Source organism: Schistocerca gregaria, chromosome X, assembly GCF_023897955.1.
Source record: "Schistocerca gregaria isolate iqSchGreg1 chromosome X, iqSchGreg1.2, whole genome shotgun sequence".
In the NCBI taxonomy this organism is placed as follows: domain Eukaryota; kingdom Metazoa; phylum Arthropoda; class Insecta; order Orthoptera; family Acrididae; genus Schistocerca; species Schistocerca gregaria.
In genome coordinates, this window is record NC_064931.1 from 657,032,380 (window position 1) to 657,049,984 (window position 17,605).

General features: G+C 44.9%; 1 protein-coding gene across 1 annotated transcript in view; it reads right to left on the reverse strand.

The window, feature by feature from the left end:
* The window catches only part of LOC126298793 (uncharacterized), a 484,775-nt gene that overhangs the window by 247,722 nt on the left and 219,448 nt on the right, over positions 1 to 17,605 (reverse strand). The window lies entirely within an intron of this gene.

The window sequence follows — 17,605 nt, forward strand, 5'->3', positions numbered from 1 at the left end:
ATCTGAAGAACGATCTCACACGAATATGACGGATTCCAAGGAGGGTGCCTCCCTGGACCCCACTACAGCAGCGTCGCTACAACTCGCCCTCGAGGAGTGTGACAGTCGCTCACTGTCTGTTCCAGTCTCCTGGGCTGATGATATCGACGAAGGAGCAGTTCGAGATGGTGGTCCTCCCATCAGGCAGTGCCCCATGGAGGTGCCTGACCCACCTTCCAGCCAGTGATTACGACAACGGTGACTACGTCAGATGTTACACGCCAGCCAGACATCTCTGCCGGAACATCTGTGCCAATGGTGGGAGCACGCCCCCAACATTACCGCATAGTGACGATGAATCTGGCCACCATTCGGGCCCCCCATAAACTGGCAATGTTCCGTGAGACCATTTATGCTGCTGATGTCGACATTGCCCTCCTCCAAGAAGTGTCTGTCGCCGATTTCCATGCCCCCACTGGCTACGTGGCACACATCTCCCATGCTTCTGACAACGGTAGTGGAGTTGCCATCCTCCTCCGTTCTGGACTCCCTGCTGAAGATGTAGTGTACCTTGCTAATGCTAGGGGTATGGCTCTCACGCTGTTCGGCGTCCGTATCCTCAATGTATATGCGCCGTCCGGCTCCAGTCGACGTCGTGATCGACACACTTTCTTTGCTGACGAGGTAACGCCGCTGTTTGAGGGTCCCCTAGATGATATGGTTCTCGGTGGCGATTTCAACTCCACGCAAAGGCCTGAAGATCAATTACCGCATCATTCCCCTTGTGCGGCCCTCTCCGTCATCATCGACAGACTCCAGCTTGTTGACACATGGACAAAGGTGCATGGCACCCGTGCAGGTTTCACATATTATACGGCGCATTCATCTAGTCGTCTCGATCGTATATACCTCACACGTTCCCTTGCTGCCGACACTCGACATGCCGAAGTATGGCCTCTGGCTTTCTCTGACCATGACGCCTACATCTGCGATGTCGTCCTCGCCCGCCAACAAGTGTGGCACAGCCGCGGCTTGTGGAAATTCAACGTTTCCCACCTGACTGTCCCTGACTGCCGACGAATCGTTGAGGATGCGTGGGCCCTCTGTCATCGTCGTCTCCCCGCCTACGCATCCACCTTATCGTGGTGGGTATCATGCGCGAAACCAGCTCTGCGCAGGGCGCTGATAGGATATGGCAAAGACTTCAAAGCCTGGCAAGCGAGCACCATGGACTTTTATTATGCAGTCCTTCGTGACTGCACTTCGATGGCCTTCTCTCCTGATCGTCAGATGATGGTGCATCGTGCTAAAGCGCAGATCACTTCCCTCACGCGACGGCGCTTAGAAGGGACTCTTGTCAGATCCTGCACCCGTGACCATATGCCTCATGAAACGCCATCGATGTACCACCTTCTCAGGGAACGCCGACGTCGTCGTCGAACCCTCATCCACGATCTCACAGATGCGGAAGGACGACGACACACTACGCAATGCGACATTGGTCACGCTTTCTATTCTCATTTCCGTCAACTGTTCGCTGCCGTCCCTCATCCCCCGACCTTAATTGAGGAGGTGGCAGCAATGACTGTCAACACCATGCCAGAGGATGTGGCTCAAGAACTTCAGGAACAAGTGACCTCTGATGAAGTCCTAGATGCTATCAAGGTGGGGGCTGCCAACAAGTCCCCTGGACCTGACGGCCTCCCCCTCGACTTTTACAAGTATTTTAGCTACCTTTTGTTACCTGCTTGGACGTCCATCTGTCGTGAATTGATGTCACCCACAACGATGATCCCAGCCACCTTCCTTGATGGGGTCATCATCCTGGTCCCTAAGCCACATGGGCGATCACGGATCTGTGATTACCGGCCCATCACTCTACTCAACAGTGACATGAAAATTTTCACCCGTTTGTTGGCCTCACGCCTCAAGAAGGCAGCAAGATCCGTCACCTCCCTTGATCAGACTTCGTTGGGCGGTGACAACAACATCCATACGGCCCTTTGCCGTTATAGGGACATGATTGCGCTCGCGCGCTCGCGACATTTACCTGGCGCATTGGCATCGCTTGACTTCCGTCAAGCTTTCGACCGTGTCGACCATACTTTTCTGAAATCGGTCCTCCAACACATGGGTTTTCCGGTTCGTACAATCACCGTGGTAATGCGGCTCCTGAGCGGCGCAACTTCAAGAATACTCTGTAATGGTCGCCTCACCGCGGCTCTAGCGATCGAGCGCTCTGTCCGACAGGGATGCCCACTTTCCACGATACTGTATGCTTTGGCATTAGAGCCCCTCCTACAGGGGCTTCGCCAACGCCTGGTGGGCCTGACATTGCATGGGCACCGCTTCTGTTGTACAGCCTATGCTGACGATCTAGTCCTCTACCTCCGCAATGAAGACGACGTTCGCGCTGCTCTGACTTGGGTGACGACTTATGGGGAGGCATCGGGCAGTTCTCTTAACATTTCCAAATCGAAGGTTCTGCTCATTGGTGAGGGTCTACCAGAAAGATCTGTCGCTCCTCTAAGTGTGGCCACCAGCGTCCGCTGTTTGGGCATTGATTTTATGAATGACCTCCGTCGCTCAGCGGCAACCAACGGTCGACGTCTCCTACAAACGATCAGGGCTGGCCTTGTGGACCACCGGCTTCGATCCCTCGACATTATACAGCGCGCGCAATACGTGAATGTTTATCACGCCTCACGCATCCCCCATGTGGCACAAGTGTTCCCGGTTCCGATTACCCTCGCACGTCGTATGTTGATGGCGATGGGATCCTTTGTCTGTGCCGGGATGTTATTTAAAGTTCAATATTCCTCCCTTGCCCTCCCGCGGGAGCGTGGTGGAGTGGGCTTATTCCATGTGCCAGACAGAGTTACCGCACTTTTTGTTAGCTCCCAACTGAAAGTCTGGCGTCGCTGCCCGACGAGCCTGACCGGACTGCTTTTGCGTGAATACGCACCAGTCTCCATGTCAGCCCCGGTCATGTTATCCGACATTCCACCCCCCTTTTATCACTTTCGGTACTTCTTCTTGGAAATCAGTTACATTCTGCACTCCTTACCCCTTCTCCGTATACTCCAGACAAAGACTGTATACGACACCTTACAAATGTGTCAAACCCCCAACCCCATTGAACACAAGTTTCCCCAGATCATATGGCGCCGTGTGTGGAAAGCAGTGCATGCTGGTTACCTCGACACCAGCGTTCAGTCCACCTGGTATATCACCGTCAATGGCAAACAGGTCAACCAGTCTCGTTTGCACCGCATCCGCCTTGCCGACACACCACTCTGTGTTCACTGTGGTGTAGAGGACACGGACGCTCATCGGTTCTCATGTGGTCCGTCTGCTGACGTCTGGAGGCTCGCGCAGCGTATCCTGGCTTTCCTCACCCGACAGTCGCCTGCTCAGATTATTTTCCTGACGCTTCTATTCCCGGATGTGATTCATTACCCCACAACAAAAACTAATGCCGTGAATTGGATACGCGGTCATACAGTCCGCTACCTTTTTGGGCCCGATGAGAAATCAGAACTAGGTTATTGGACGTACCTTAACGATCGACATTGTGCACTTGTTCGCAACCCCAGATACAAGCAGTTCTTTTCCAATTTTCTACGGAGCGCCTTTCATGACCCGCCTTCCAGCTGGAACGTCCAAGCCATGAGATGCTGATGCTTTTTTGCCGATATGATGTTCTGAACGTACTACACACGGAATCCCCACTAAAATTTCGAGAAGACAATTTTGGATGTTCCGCCAATCAGACGGCGCAAGCGACTCCTAGAATTCTGGTGCAACGACTGCCATAATAAAAAAAAATGAATAAATAAAAACATACATACAAAAAAAAACAAAGAAAAATAAAGAAAACAAAAATGCAATACAATAAACTAAAAACAAAAAAAAAGTTCCTGTTCACAACAAATTTCATTTTTTTATCGCTACTCTCTATGTCTCTTCCCCCCTACTTTCTTCCTTTCCTACACCTTTGCAGTAATAGGTTAGTTGTTTTGGAATAGGTGTAGATAGGTGCCAACGCCTGAAGAGGTGCATTTAATTTTATTTTTTTGTTAGAATACAAGTGGCGGTGGCAAATAGACATTTTTTTGTAGTTTTTCTTTTCCTGTCCAGATAAAAAAAAAAAAAAAAAAAAAAAAACGTGACCGCAATCGATGTATATACGGGCTGTGTCGAAAACTCTCTTTCAAATCACGTACAGAGTGATCCATGAAAATTAGAATAACCACTTGTGTCATTCATTACGGGACTTGTGATACTTCCGAGTACATTGGTTTTCTTTTCCTCGTATTTTCATTATTTACCTTACTTAAAAAAAAAAAAAAAGAAAAAAAAAGAAAAAAAAAGGAGCTTTTTCACGTCACTTCCGAACGCTAGCGGGATATAGAACGGCTCGTCATAAAAGAAGAGGAAGATAGAATGCTGCGCCTAGTTGGCTTCGTGGATTATGTTGTTGATAGGCTCGATATCAACGTAGCACGTGACACTTCCAGAACTGAAATGTATTTCTCGACTGCAGACAAGGAAGGAGCTAAGAGATAATAAGACGAATGACTGTTAGTAATACCTTCAGTGGCTTCAATATTTAACCATATGGTGAAATCCTACAATACTCTCTTACGTTACAAACAAATTATGCAGAAAAATTACCCTGTGATTTCAGAATATTTTCACTCTGCAGCGGAAAAAAAAAAAAAAAAAAAAAAAATGTAGCCGAAGTCGCTAACGAACTTCTGTGCAGTGATTATCGATTCTGAGGTAAGCTGGTTCGAATCCAGGTGGTGGAAAATTTTTACCACCAGTATTTCTCCGGCAAGGTGACGAGAGATGGTGGTGTATAATTTCTAATTACCAGCCTTTGTGCCAATATCTCGGATTAAATTCCAAACCTCGCTGCAATGTTTAATGGAGTGAGGGCATATGACACTGTTGATAGTGGTCGGTCAGATGGGCACGTTAAGCTCTGCGACCACCTTAGTGCCTCGGCTGTGTGACGATACTGGATTTCACCCTTTTTCTTCCCTTTATTCGTGACAACAGAAACCCAACAGTACACTGTGCAAGTACTCATCGCAGTCATCCACACGACACAGATATTTACTTCACAGCCGGAGAAAGGCAACGGCAAAACCATCTCATTTTTGGACCTCGCCCAGGGCGGCGATACAGGCTCCTCGCATCTGTTACTCTACAGTCACTCCCTGAGTATGGGACCCTAGGTTATGTACAGTGTCCAAGAGAAAATTCTTCGCAGATTTCAGATTATGAGTCACATCCCAATATTCCTTTCTACGGCGCATAATACTGCATGGGTTATAGATCGCTGACGCAACCACAACTCGTCCTCCCGATAGCCTTGTAATCTTCACATTTCCCACCATCTAAACACTCAATCTGCGTTTCCCTTACCTCTATCTTACTTTGCATTCTTTTTCTTTCCTTTCATAATATCTCGTTTTTTGCTATCGTCTTTGATTCGTTTTCAGCAACAATTAAGTTTGGAAAGTAGGAGGGAGGTCGTGGCAGAAGTAAGGCCGTGAGGGCGAGTTGCGAATCGTGTCTGGGTAGTACACTCAATAAGAGCATTACCCACCAAGGCAAGAATCTGCCTTCGAGTCCCGGCCCGGTACACAGTTTTTCTACCAGGAAGTCTCAAAACATCGCACATTCCACAGCAGAATGACAGTAAACAACCGTCTAGGCGGTGGCTACGCCATCTCTCCGCGGTATCCTTTCTTCCAGTTACGGTGATGTCGCCAGGCATTCAGGAGAGCTTCTACGAAGCACTGAACGTGTGAGGTAGGTATCAACAGTATTGAAGCTATAATGACGGGGCGTGAGTCATGCGTGGATAGCTCAGTCGGTAAGAGCATTGCCCTTGAATGGCACGGTTCTCGGTCCGAGTCCCGGTCCAGTACACAGCCGGCCGCTGTGGCCGTGCGGTTCTAGGCGCTCAGTCCGGAACCTCGAGACTGCTACGGTCGCAGGTTCGAATCCTGCCTCGGGCATGGATGTATGTGATGTCCTTAGGTTAGTTAGGTTTAAGTAGTTCTAAGCTCTAGGGGACTGATGAACTCAGATGTTAAGTCCCATAGTGCTCAGAGCCATTTGAACCAGTACACAGTTTTAATACACAATAAAGTTCTTTGCATGCCAATACAAAGTCAACCAAAAATAACCACTTAACAAAAGTAGTTTCCACATACTGATCAGTCTCAGAGCCTTACCAGATTATATCAATAGAAGAAATAGACAAAATCTTCATTGATTTAATAACTTCAGTAACCATCGTCGCTATGATGACTTCATGATCACTATTCCTTGTCTCTATACTGTCACCATCAATAAAGCCAGGCCTGTTTGTTTCAACAAGTTCTAAAATATTTCCAGTGCATGCCAGTTGTCTAACTGTTCACGACAGTTTTCGGTTAATATGTTCATAATTGCTTCACAAGACTACCTGTCCGTATCCCCTGTAATGTATCCACAGAGGCGTCAGGCTATACTCAGTAGGTTAAAGTCGTCTCCAACAAATATTGCATGATGTGGGTACTTTCGTGCTTCTGAGTGTAGGCTTTATTTGAGTGTGTCTAAAACTTTCTCTGGGGACTCGGGTAGTCTGGTAAAGCACCCAAAAATTGACTTGATTTCAGCTAGACCTGTTGTACACGTCCGCATTACTTCACAATCACACTCAAATTCGACCACAATAGAGAGGATTTGTCTTTGCGACTACGTTCCATGTATCGCTAAATATTTCCAAGGTTTCTGCCTTTGGTTTCAGCCAGCTCTCGGTTCCCAGAAATAACTTGAGCGTGACGAATTTCTTGAAGGGCAGTAACTTTGGGAACTCGTGTTACGAATACCCTACGTGCACCGATAAAACTTCATAGTCAAATGGTATTAACTCTGAACGCCGACTGATTACGCTATCTGTGTGTAGACAGGCGAGTGTTCATCCGAGTATCTCTAACTACCGGTTAGCCTAAAAACCCCACGTGCACTCCACAAGTACTCTGCTACACGAGTAGCTGCTTTCTTTGTGTAGTGCACCGCTGACCTATCAAGCGGTGACTACAATTCTCAACCCGATAACGCAGGTCCAGAAATCTGCAGCCAAGACGATAAGAGCGTTCAAGAATCCAATGGTTGAGACCCTCCACTCGGCTCCAAGTGAAAGAACCACGATCAACTCTGGGAACAATGCTGCATATTGCAGGCTCTGTTTGCAACCAGCGACCGAGGCCAGCAGCCTTCACCACTTCCGTCAACTGCTCGTATGAATCCGGGGGACACGCGCCCCTGGTGCCAACGTGAGCCACAATTTTCAAACGACTGCACACTGTATGCTCGTTAGCTGCAGGGAAGGCCTCCTCCACATATTGTATGCAACCCTCCGGCAGACATAACGAGGGTACATTGGCTTTCTTTCCGGCTATAAATGCTATTCGTTACGGTGCCCCATAACGCGCCTGACCTTGGAGCTCCCGATAACTAGCAGACTTCTCCTCCCTTGTGCCTGTAAGATCACTGCTGAAGAAGCGGCCAGCTGTGCACTGACAGAACGAATGGGCGAGATCAGACGGCCAGTCTCCATACTGACCTTCCAACTCGAGCTACACGAACGTGTTATGACCTGCCACTTACCCTGCGGTGAGGGGGGATTCACGGCTTCGGATACAATGGGAAGTGCCTCGGCAGCAGAGCACGTGGTCGAAAAGGATCTTCGCCAGCACTACGCCCGAGGTACCACCCTGAAGACGACTGACGATAGCCAAACCGCATTCAACTGTTCGCAATCTGCGGCCAGCTTCTCCTGCACCCCACACAGTATGCACATATCCTACCCATCCTAGCACTACTAATGAAGAAGTCAACTGCAAAGCACAGAGAGAAACCTAGACAGCAATTTGCTACCTTCCTGTCGTATCACCAGTGGATGCTGATTCCCACAGAGCTCAACAGCTGGCCCTCCAAAAGAAATGACAGCGGTGCTACAGACTGCCTAATCAACACTTTACAGTTACAAAAATGCGAAATTACATCACTTATGTGGAAAAATAGACAAAGACTTAATGAATTAAACTACGGAAGAACATAGAAAAAGCTAAATACGTAAGTTTCTGGTTTGCTAGTGTGTAACTGCCGAAAGTTGGTTCAAAATGGCTCTGAGCACTACGGGACTTAACATCTGAGGTCATCAGTCCCCTAGAACTTAGAACTACTTAAACCTAACAACATCACACACATCCATGCCCGAGGCAGGATTCGAACCTGTGACCGTAGCGGTCCCGAAAGTTGGAGCCTGACTTAGTCTACGAAAAGCTTTAAATTAAGTATATAACTGATATCCACAAAGCAAAAAAGAACGCATTCATGTGGTTCGAGAGCGTGCGGAAAAGTAATGCCTCTGAATTTTTTAATGTTAAAACTCTGAAATCTTTTTATATAAAACAAACGGAATTAACATTCTATGTCTTTATTCTTCATATCTAGATATTTATTTCTCAACAAAGTAACGCTTGCAAAGAACACATTTTCCCAACGAGAGACCAGTTTTTTGATAGCGTCACTGTAGAATGTTTGACTTTGTTGAGGGAGCCTCACATCACCTCTGCTTGTACCGTTTCATCACTATCAAAGTGAATTCCTCGAAGGTGCTCTATAAATTTTGGGAACGGATGAAGTGGATGGGACCAAGTCGGGACTGTATGGCGGATGATCGATAACAGTGAACCCAAGGCGTCGGATGTTGCAGATGTCGCAGCGCTCGTGTGACGTCTGGCATTGTCGTATGGAAGGAAAGGGTACTCCAAGTGTGGACAAACTCGAAACTAGATTTCAGTACCCTGTTTCTTACATACCGACACAGTTAGCATAGGCACACTTACGTTACACGCTGCAATACACAGTCCTCTAGCGACAGAGGGCTGCAAATATGTAGGCACGAAGAAAAAATATGTAGAATCTTAATGACGCTTGATTTATTTGAAAAGCTTTAAAAGTTTGCACATAACAAACTCGGAGCCATAATTTTTCAGCATGTTCTCGTATATCTAGTGGACTTGTCGACTAAATTGAGGACTTATTGATTGAAATGACGTAGAATTTCTCCCTAATCGAAGTCAACCACCGTCAAGGATGTAGTTGTGCCACGAATAAATGTGATAGGATCCCTATTGTTTATGTCATACACACATAAACAATTGAGTTAGAGGTAACTTCTGGGGTGGATAGAGAACATACATTCACACGGAATAATTCGGCATGTTACGTGGGTGATGTCGTCATACGCCAAATGATCAAAAGTCTCGGGAAACCCCTATATAAAGTGGAATTGATCACTAGTTGCCATGAGAGGCAGATCCGCTAGTATAAACGGAGGCGGGTGTGTTGTCAGCAGAGAAGCAGTAACAGCAGAATGGGTTGGTCAAGACAGCTCAGTCGCTTCGAAAGCGGGATAGTCATTGGATGTCACGTGAATAACAAATCCATATGAAACATTTCAACCCTTCCAAAGCTGTCCAAGTCGACTGTTGATGATGTGATTGTGAAAAATGGTTCAAATGGCTCTGAGCACTATGGGACGTAACATCTAAGGTCATCAGTCCCCTAGAACTTAGAACTACTTAAACCTAACTAACCTAAGGACATAACACACATCCATGCCCGAGGCAGGATTCGAACCTGCGACCGTAGCGTTCTCGCGGTTCCAGACTGAAGCGCCTAGAACCGCTCGGCCACACTGGCCGGCTGTGATTGTGAAGTGGAAACGCGAAGGAACAGCTACACCTAAACCAAGGCACTGGCAGATCTCATGTACTGATAGACAGGGACTGTCGAGCGGAGAGTGGCTGTAAAAAAATTTCATGAAATCGGTGGAAGAAATCACTCGTGAGTTCCAAAGTGCTACCACAGTCCAACTAGCAAAATGACTCCGCGTCAAAAGGGCCAGAGCTTACCTTAATATCCAGTTACATTTCGCCGACTTCTTATATAAAGTAAAAGCGAACGTGAAATCCCAGTGGTCAGTGAAACGGGAAACATCAGACGTAAATAAAAAAATGTTATGGTTGGGTTAAACCTCTGATACCTCCATTACCTTGGTTTCGTAACATGTCATTACACCGCAGGGCTATTTCTACAATCACCCGGATGAGGTTCATCCACGGAAGCTTCCCTTCTCATTTTTACCACCTATGACAGACACTTGTAATCGCAAAAATTAAAGCGTTTGAGATATTAATCAATGAATCTTCGCTTGTTCCAAGTTATAGCAACATAGGGAATACTTACTCGCAGAATGGAGAAAGCTGAGGGTACCATTCCTTACAAGCGTTACTGCTCTTTCACTGCAGATAAGACATTTCTATATGTCTGCTACGTTTTATTTTTGTTAGGAATTTGGACATATGATCACTGTCCTGCAGAGAAGGTACAATCACTATTTCAGTGATTAATTAACATAACTCTTTGTATCTCAAAGAGTGGCGACTGTACGAACCTGTTTGTAAACAGTTTTTGTAAAGAAAAAATTATCACTTCTGTACTTAGAAATTAAAAAGCTATTCCCATTTTGCTAATAGTGAAGAAATTATTTGGTTATCTTTAAATAATATATACAATAATATGCAAAAAATCAGTTTTTTATAATTGTTAATGAATGAATAGTGTAATTGTTGAAGGCTGAATAGTGTAATTACTGGTAAATAAATAGTGTAACCACGCTGATTGACTTAGAAGCATAAAGGGACTTACAGGAACAGCAGACCTTAGTATATGACATCAATTTCAACTTGATACCTCTACCTGTGCCTGAGAAAAAAAGAGTTTTTACAGATGGCCGTATCTTCTGATTGCATTGACTTGGACGCTTAAAATTTTTACTTCGCCAAGGGCCTGTAAACTTTATTATTTGACATAAATTTCAACTCGATATTTCTAACCTTCACTGAGAGAAGGGGGGCTTAACAGACGAACAGACAGACGGACAACAAGTTAAACTAAACTCCGTCCGAACAAGCATCAGAAGAAACAAAGGCACCGACCGACCGCCGTATCATCCTAACCGATAGGTGTCACTGGGTGCGGATACAGACCACGGAGGGGCGCGTGGTCAACAAATGGCGCCCCCGGCCGCTGTTGGTTTTCGTGACCGGAACCGCCACCTCGCAATCAAGTAGCTGCTCAAGTGGTCTCATAAGGGCTAAGTGCACCCCACTTACCAACAGCGCCCGACAGACTCGGTCGGTCACCCATCCAAGCCCGATAGCGCTTAACTTCGGTGATCTAACGGGAACCGGTGTTACCACGGCGACAAGGCCGTTCGTAGGCGGAACGGAGGTGGCGGATTATATAATTACAAATTATTTATTTTCGGATTTTTCCATTTACTTTTACTTTGAAATCTTGCTTCTTGTCAAGTTTTATGATTGTGGGTCAACGTGAAGTACCCTATATATTTGATGAGTGAACTTGCGAGTATCAAAATATGTGACACAAATGGCCGCATCTTTTGATTATATTGACTTAGAAGCTTAAATGTTTTACAAAGCCAAATGATCATGGACCTTAGTATGTGACACAAATTCGTATGTGATAGCCTTACCTGTTCCTGAGAAAAAGGGATCTTAACAATTGGACGGACTGATAGACAGACATACAAATAGACAGACGGACGGACAACAAAGTAATCATGTAAGGGTTCCGTTTTTACAGACTGAAGTACGGAACCCTGAAAAGGGAGTGGTGGTAGCCACATGTGAGAGATGTTTAGATGGGATGCAATGGCGCCCCCTTTTGATCTACCGTCATTTCTCAAAAATGGTTCAAATAGCTCTGAGCACTATGTGACTTAACTTCTGAGGTCATCAGTCGCCTAGAACTTAGAACTACTTAAACCTAACTAACCGAAGGACATCACACACATCCATGCCCCAGGCAGGATTCGAACTAGAACCGCACGGCCACTCCGGCCGGCGTCATTTCTCATTGACGGACGATACACGAACCTACCCACTGTTCATGTGCTTCTGCTTCTTCTCCGACAGACCCCATAGGACGTGCGTAACTTCATCAAAATAATGTACCACAACGTACCTCCCGCACTGTTCAGAAATGTTTTAGAGATACTAAATGTATAGTCTTTGAAATTCCGAAGGCAAAAGGGATAAAATACAGCTTGTACCGAATCCATATGCAGTTATAAGAGTCCAAGGACACGAAGGGGAGCTAGTAGTTGAGGCAGGGTTGTAGCCTTTCTCCCATGTTATTCAAACTGAACTTTGAGCTAGTAGTGAAAGAAACCAATGGGAAATATGGAAAGGAATTAAACTTCAGGGAGAAGAAATAAAAACTTCGAGACGGTAAAGGACTTGGAAGAGCAGTTGAACAGAATGGATAGCGTCTTTGAAAGAGGCTGTAAGATGAACATCAACAAAGGTGAGACAAGGATAATGGAATTTAGTCGAATTAAATGAAGCTACGCTGAGGAAATAAAATTAAGAAACTGAGACACTGAAAGTAGCAAATGAATTCTATTATTTGGGCAGCAAAATAACTGACATGGCTCAAGTAGAGAAGGTATAAAGTGTAGACTGACGGTAGGAAGAAAAGAGTTTCTGAAAGAGTAATTTATGAATATAGAATACAAATTTAAATATTAGGAAGTGTTTTCTGAAAGTATATATTTATGTGCGTGGTGTCTGTTCTTTCGTATATTGCCGGAAGAACAGACACCACACACATAAATATGTACGTATATACGCCTTGAAATGAAGTGTTGCCTTCTTTGCGGATGCACTCACTTGTCCGAACGCTTGAGGGACTCACCCTGTGAGAATTTGGGATGGGCGAGAGGCGTGTTTGGATGGGCAGGGCGATTAAGAAAATCGTTGTCGAGAAGCGGGGCATCCACGTTTGCGACCCGGTTCATCCCAGATATTCACATATCATCGTTGCATTTAATGCAATGCCGGTATTCAGCAGAGATCTGAAAATTTCTCTTTTTTTTCTCAAAGTGTTTATCTGAAGAGTAGCCTTATACAGAAGTGAAACGTGGACTATAAGCAATAAAGACAAACGAAAACAGAAGCTTTAGAAACGTGATGCTACATAAGAATGTTGACGTTAGATTGGTAGAAAACTAATGAACAGGCCCTGAAACGAAATTGGAGAAAATACATTTATGGCAGAATTTTACTAAAGAAGAGATCGGTGGATACTGAAGCGTCAAGGAATATTTAAGCTGGCAATGGGGGAAAAGTTGTTTGAGGAACTGAAGGCTTGACTGCAGTAAGCGGTTTCAAATGGATGTACGTCGCGGCAGTTTTGCAGGGATGAATAGGCTTGCAGAGGATACACTAGTCTGAAGAGCAGCATCATACCAGTCTTTGGACTACAGACTACAATAGTAACAACGACGACGACGATGACACGTACAGGATGTTCGTGTGGTACTCACGATCATCTGACGTCCATCTTATTGGACAATCTTCGTGAATGGCTGTCGGTGGTTTCGTGAGATGAATCAGGATGACTCCCCAACACTTTGGGCACCTCGTGGAATCTATGCTATGAAGCGTCGCCGTTATTACCGTGGCGGAAAGCTACTCCCTACTAGGTAGGGGACTACGTGTCAATTGCTCATAAGTGAATAATAATGACGTAGCGGATAGTATAAGATGCTGTATCAGAATTTTTGTAGATAGTGTGGTTCGATGCGAATATGTGTCGATGGCCTACAACTGTATTAAAATTACGTCGGAGGTAGCAAAAACATCATTTTTGTCAATGAAAATTAATTGTGGTGTTTACTAGATGAACATACAGTTTCGTAACTTCTTACTATACAATAAATGGGTCATAACTGGAATCAATCATGTTCTCAGAGCCTCGGAATAACGTAGTGGGAGATATAAATAGGAACGAAAAGGAGGCCTGATTTTTAACTAAAGCAAACTGCAGCCCAAGTTCACTGGTACGATATAGTGAAACTACTGTTTTCCAACAAAGGAGTTTAATTAAAAACATTTTTTTTTCATGTGTGGGCACATAGCCTCAGTGTGTCATCTAAATGGTGGAAAAAAATGGTTCATGTGGCTCTGAGCACTATGGGGCTTAACTGCTGAGGTCATCAGTCCCCTAGAACTTGGAACTACTTAAACCTAACTAACCTAAGGACATCACACGCATCCATGCACGAGGTAGGATTCGAACCTGCGACCGCAGCGGTCGCGCGTTTCCAGATTGTAGCGCCTAGAACCGCTCGGCCACATGGTGGAACAATTTAACACTGTAGCCTGTCACTTTTACTTCTTTAATGCACCATGCATATACGAGGGCTGATCAGTAAGTAAGGTCCGATAGGTCACGAAATGGAGACGACAGTGAAAATCCTATGAAACTTCGCACAAATGTGTTGGACAGGGTCTCTAGTATGCCTGTCGACCGCATCACGTCGCTCTTTTTAGTTCTGAGCACAGTGAGCACATTAAGATGCGTAGAACAGTAGAGTCTCCCACTAAGTACGGGTGCCCGCTGCGGAGTTTCGCCTGATTCCATGCTGCTCCATATAACGTACTTGTCACGTATTTCCTGCTTCATGGTAATTCTCGGTCGCACACTGCAGTGGCACTGAGGCCGACCCTGCAGCGTTTTTGATGGGATTTGTCTTCCTCTGAAGTTCATCTCTGATCACATGAACCGTTGTCTATGAAGACTACATTCTGTCACAGACGAGGTACTGCAGACCAGCGTACGGAAGTCGCGGAAAGCACAGGCTGTTTGATTCTATGATGAGGGTGTTGTAAAAGTGATACAACGCTACGAGAAGTGTCTAAGTCGGAGAGGCAATTATGTAGAGAACTAGCTGGAAGGTGTAGCAAACTGTTGCAAACAAAACATTTTTGATTTTCACTGTGGCTTCTATTTCGCGACTGACCGGACATTACTTGCCGAATAGCCCTTGTAAATTACATTACTGACCAGTTTCGTTTTTGGCCTTAGGCCATTATTAAATGTATGGACGTATTATGTGGGGACAGATACGTTCCCACGCATACACATGTCGAATGTCACAGATATAGTCTTCCACGTACCCATCAGCTTACAAGAACAACTTTCACAACACGTCATGTAGGTAAGTTTCTTACATCATATGCATTTTGTATAAAATCACTTGTCTTATATCAACTGTATATTGTATAAAATCACCATGCGATTAAATAAATAAATTTAGGTAAGTTCTTCTTGTAAGCTCACGGGTATGTGCAAGACAGTAACATTCGACATGTGTATGTGAGGGAACGTGTCTGTCCTCACATAATATGCAACAAACATTTTAACATGTGACACACATATCACCAGTATCACGCATTTGATAATGCGTCATTAATGTAATTTATATACATAGTGCATTAACGGAATAAAACTGGCGACCTACGATGGTTCAAATCCTACCAGTCTGCTGACTGCCCGCCACGAATTCCTTTCCTGTGGTAACCTCTTCATCTCAGAGTAGCACTTGCAACCTACGTCCTCAATTATTTGCTTGACGTATTCCAATCTCTGTCTTCCTCTACAGTTTTTGCCCTGTGCAGCTCCCTCTATACCATGGAAGTCATTCCCTCATGCCTTAGCAGATGTCCTATCATCCTGTCCCTTCTCCATTCAGTGTTTTCCACATATTCCTTTCCTCTCCGATTCTGCGTAGAACCTCCTCCTAATTTTCAACATTCGTCTATAGCACCACATCTCAAATGCTTCGATTCTCTTCTGTTCCGGTTTTCCCACAGTCCATGTTTCACAACCATACAATGCTGTACTCCAGACGTACATCCTCAGAAATTTCTTCCTCAAATTAAGGCCGGTATTTGATATTAGTAGACTTCTCTTGGCCAGAAATGCCTTTTTTGCCATAGCGAGTCTGCTTTTGATGTCCTCCTTGCTCCGTCCGTCATTGGTTATTTTACTGCCTAGGTAGCAGAATTCCTTAACTTCATTGACTTCGTGACCATCAATCCTGATGTTAAGTTTCTCGCTGTTCTCATTTCTACTACTTCTCATTACCTTCGTCTTTCTCCGATTTACTCTCAAACCATACTGTGTACTCATTAGACTTCATTCCGTTCAGCAGATCATTTAATTCTTTTTCACTTTCACTCAGGATAGCAATGTCATCAGCGAATCGTATCATTGATATCCTTTCACCTTGTATTTTAATTCCACTCCTGAACCTTTCTTTTATTTCCATCATTGCTTCCTCGATGTACAAAAAAAAAAAAAAATGGCTCTGAGCACTATGGGACTTAAAAGCTATGGTCATCAGTCCCCTAGAACTTAGAACTACTTAAACCTAACTAACCTAAGAACATCACACAACACCCAGCCATCACGAGGCAGAGAAAATCCCTGACCCCGCCGGGAATCGAACCCAGGAACCCGGGCGTGCGAAGCGAGAATGCTACCGCACGACCACGAGATGCGGGCACCTCGATGTACAGATTGAAGAGTAGGTGTGAAAGGCTACAGCCTTGTCTTACTCCCTTCTTAATACGAGCACTTCGTTCTTGATTGTCCACTCTTATTATTCCCTCTTGGTGGTTGTACATATTGTATATGACCCGTCTCTCCCTATAGCTTACCCCTACTTTTTTCAGAATCTTGAACAGCTTGCACCATTTTATATTGTCGAACTCTTTTTCCAGGTCGACAAATCGTATGAACGTGTCTTGATTTTTCTTTAGCCTTGATTCCATTATTAGCCGTAACGTCAGAATTGCCTCTCTCGTGCCTTTACTTTTCCTAAAGCCAAACTGATCGTCACCTAGCGCATTCTCAATTTCCTTTTCCATTCTTCTGTATATTATTCTTGTAAGCAGCTTCGATGCATGAGCTGTTAAGCTGATTGTGCGATAATTCTCGCACTTGTCAGCTCTTGCCGTCTTCGGAATTGTGTGGATGATGCTTTTCCGAAAGTCATATGGTATGTCGCCAGACTCATATATTCTACACACCAACGTGAATAGTCGTTTTGTTGCCACTTCCCCTAATGATTTTAGAAATTCTGATGGAATGTTATCTATCCCTTCTGCTTTATTTGACCGTAAGTCCTCCAAAGCTCTTTTAAATTCCGATTCTAATACTGGATCCACTATCTCTTCTAAATCGACTCCTGTTTCTTCTTCTATCACATCAGACAAATCTTCACCCTCATAGAGGCTTTCAATGTATTCTTTCCACCTATCTGCTCTCTCCTCTGCATTTAACAGTGGAATTCCCGTTGCACTCTTAATGTTACCAGTGTTGCTTTTAATGTCACCAAAGGTTGTTTTGACTTTCCTGTATGCTGAGTCTGTCCTTCCGACAATCATATCTTTTTCGATGTCTTCACATTTTTCCTGCAAATCCTACCGTCATTTACAAAAAATTGTACAATCTATACTGGAGTACATCTCAAGTATGTGGGATTCATACCAGCTTGGACAGATAGGTCACAATAATAATATACAATGAACGACGGTGCGAAAGAGCGCGAGAGCAGGCATAATTGTCTTGACGAGTGTATCGCAAAAATTATAGGAAACATATTCTTGAAAAG